The sequence below is a fragment of the Dama dama genome, unplaced genomic scaffold, assembly GCF_033118175.1.
Source record: "Dama dama isolate Ldn47 unplaced genomic scaffold, ASM3311817v1 ptg000109l, whole genome shotgun sequence".
NCBI lineage: Eukaryota > Metazoa > Chordata > Mammalia > Artiodactyla > Cervidae > Dama > Dama dama.
The window spans coordinates 2,761,381-2,765,520 of NW_026870920.1; positions in this window are offsets into that span (position 1 = coordinate 2,761,381).

Genomic DNA, 4,140 nt, shown 5'->3' on the forward strand with positions numbered 1-4,140 from the left:
CATATTTTTGACACATTTTGAAGCTCTTCATATTTTTCACACCTTTTCAGGCTCTTCATGTTTTTCAACACTGCTTCATGCTCCTCATATTTTTCAGACCCTTTCATGCAAATCTAAATTTTGACATCTTTTGAAGCTCTTCATATGATTCACACCATTTGAAGCTCTTCATATTTTTCACACCTTTTCAGGCTCTTCATGTTTTTGAACACCGGTTCATGCTCCTCCTATTTTTCAGACCGTTTCTTGCTCCTCATATTTTTCACACCTTTTGAAGCACTTCATATTTTTCACACCTTTTGAGGCTCTTCATGATTTTCAACACCGTTTCATGATCCTCCTATTTATCAGACCATTTCATGCTCCTCATATTTTTGAAACCTGTTGAAGCTCTTCATATTTTCCCACCTTTTCAGGCTCTTCATGTTTTTCAACACCGCTTCACGCTCCTCCTAATTTTCAGACCGTTTCATGCTCCTCATATTTTTCTCACCTTTTGAAGCTCATCATATTTTGCACACCTTTTCAGGCTCTTCATGTTTTTCAACACCGCTTCATGATCCTCCTATTTTTCGGACCTATTCATGCTCCTCATATTTTTGACACCTTTTGAAGCTCTTCATATTTTTCACACTTTTTGAAGCTCTTCATATTTTTCACAATTTTCAGACTCTTCATGTTTTTGAACACCGCTTCATGCTCCTCCTATTTTTCAGACCGTTTCATGCTCCTCATATTCTTGACACCTTTTGGAGCTCTTCATATTTTTCACACCTTTTCAGGCTCTTCATGTTTTTGAACACCACTTCATGCTCCTCCTATTTTTCAGACCTTTTCATGCTCCTCATATTCTTGACACCATTTGAAGCTCTTCATATTTTTCACACCTTCTCAGGCTCTTCATGTTTTTCAACACCGCTTCACGCTCCTCCTATTTTTCAGACCGTTTCATGCTCCTCATAGTTTTCACACCTTTTGAAGCTCTTCATATTTTTCACCTTTTAAGACTCTTCATGTTTATCAACACCACTTCATGCTCCTCCTTTTTTGCAGACCGTTTCATGCTCCTCATATTTTTGACACCTTTGGATGCTCTTCATATTTTTCACAACTTTTCAGGCTCTTCATTTTTCAACACCGCTTCATGCTCCTCCTATTTTTCAGACCGTTTCATGCTCATCTCATTTTTGACACCTTTTGAAGCTTTTCATATTTTTCACAACTTTTCAGGCTCTTCATGTTTTTGAACACCGCTTCATGCTCCTCCTATTTTTCAGAGAGTTTCATGCTCCCCATGTATTTCACACCTTTTGAAGCTCTTCATATTATTAACACCTTTTCAGGCTCTTCATATTTTTCCACACCACTTCATGCTTCTCTTATTTTTCAGCCCGTTTCATGCTCCTCATGTATTTCACACCTTTGAAACTCTTCATAATATTCACACGTTTTCAGGCTCTCCATGTTTTTGATCACCGTTTCATGCTCCTCCTATTTTTCAAACCGTTTCATGCTGCTCATATATTTGACACCATTTGAAGCTCTTCATATATTTCACACCTTTTTAGGCTCCTCATTTTTTTGAACACCAATTCATGCTCCTCCTATTTGTCAGTCCATTTAATGCTCATCTCATTTTTGACACCTTTTGAAGCTCTTCATATTTTTCACACCTTTTGAAGCTCTTCATATTTTTCACACCTTTTCAGGCTCTTCATGTTTTTGAACACAGCTTCATGCTCCTCCTATTTTTCTGACCGTTTCATGCTCCTCATATTTTTGACACCTTTTGAAGCTATTCATATTTTTCACACCTTTTCAGGCTCTTCATATTTTTCAAAAACGTTTCATGATCCTCCTATTTTTCAGACCTTTTCATGCTCCTCATATATTCGACACCTTTTGAAGCTCTTCATATAGTTCACACCTTTTCAGGCTCTTCATGTTTTTGAACACCGCTTCATGCTCCTCCTATTTTTCAGACCGTTTCATGCTCCTCATATTTTTGACACCTTTTGAAGCTTTTCAAATTTTGCACACCTTTTCAGGTTCTTCATGTCTTTAAACACCACTTCATGCTCCTCCTTTTTTGCAGACAGTTTCATGCTCCTCATATTTTTGACATTTTTTGAAGCTCTTCATTTTTCTCACACCTTTTCAGGTTCTTCATGTTTTTCAACACCGCTTCAAGCTCCTCCTGTTTTTCAGACCGTTTCATGCTCATCTCATTTTTGAAACCTTTTGAAGTTCATCATATTTTTCACATCTTTTGAAGCTCTTCATAATTTTCACACCTTTTCAGGCTCTTCATGTTTTTCAACACCGCTTCATGCTCCTCTTATTTTTCAGACCGTTTCATGGTCCTCATATTTTTGACACTTTTGGTGCTCTTCATACATTTCACACTTTTTCAGGCTCTTCATGTTTTTTAACATCACTTCATGCTCCTCCTAATTTTCAGACCTTTTCATTCCCCTCATATTTTTTACACCTCTTGAAGCTCTTCATATTTTTCACACCTTTTCAGGCTCTTCATGTTTGTGAACACGGTTTCATGCTCCTCCTATTTTTCAGACCGTTTCATGCTCGTCATATTTTTGACACCTTTTGAAGCTCTTCAAATTTTTCACACCTTTTCAGGCTCTACATGTTTTTGAACACCGCTTCATGCTTCTCCTATTTTTCAGACCGTTTCATGCTCCTCATAGTTTTCACACCTTTTGAAGCTCTTCATATTTTTGACTCCTTTTAAGGCTCTTCATGTTTACCAACACCACTTCATGCTCCTCCTATTTTTCAGACCCTTTCATGCAAATCTAAATTTTGACATCTTTTGAAGCTCTTCATATTTTTCACACCTTTTCAGGCTCTTCATGTATTTGAACACCGGTTCATGTTCCTCCTATTTTTCAGACCGTTTCTTGCTCCTCATATTTTTCACACCTTTTGAAGCACTTCATATTTTTCACACCTTTTGAGGCTCTTCATGATTTTCAACACCGTTTCATGATCCTCCTATTTATCAGACCATTTCATGCTCCTCATATTTTTGAAACCTGTTGAAGCTCTTCATATTTTCCCACCTTTTCAGGCTCTTCATGTTTTTCAACATCGCTTCACGCTCCTCCTAATTTTCAGACCGTTTCATGCTCCTCATATTTTTCTCACCTTTTGAAGCTGATCATATTTTGCACACCTTTTCAGGCTCTTCATGTTTTTCAACACCGCTTCATGATCCTCCTATTTTTCGGACCTATTCATGCTCCTCATATTTTTGACACCTTTTGAAGCTCTTCATATTTTTCACACTTTTTGAAGCTCTTCATATTTTTCACACCTTTTCAGACTCTTCATGTTTTTGAACACCACTTCATGCTCCTCCTATTTTTCAGACCTTTTCATCCTCCTCATATCCTTGACACCATTTGAAGCTCTTCATATTTTTCACACCTTTTCAGGCTCTTCATGTTTTTGAACACCGCTTCATGCTCCTCCTATTTTTCAGACCGTTTCATGCTCCTCATAGTTTTCACACCTTTTGAAGCTCTTCATATTTTTCACCTTTTAAGGCTCTTCATGTTTATCAACACCACTTCATGCTCCTCCTTTTTTGCAGACCGTTTCATGCTCCTCATATTTTTGACACCTTTGGATGCTCTTCATATTTTTCACAACTTTTCAGGCTCTTCATTTTTCAACACCGCTTCATGCTCCTCCTATTTTTCAGACCGTTTCATGCTCATCTCATTTTTGACACCTTTTGAAGCTTTTCATATTTTTCACAACTTTTCAGGCTCTTCATGTTTTTGAACACCGCTTCATGCTCCTTCTATTTTTCAGTCTGTTACATGCACATCTCATTTTTGACACCTTTTGAAGCTCTTCATATTTTTCACACCTTTTCAAGCTCTTCATGTTTTTGATCACCGTTTCATGCTCCTTCTATTTTTCAGTCTGTTACATGCACATCTCATTTTTGACACCTTTTGAAGCTCTTCATATTTTTCACACCTTTTGAAGCTCTTCATATTTTCACACCTTTTCAGGCTCTTCATGTTTTTGATCACCGTTTCATGCTCCTCCTTTTTTTGAGACCGTTTCATGCTCTTCTCATTTTTGACACCTTTTGAAGCTCTTCAT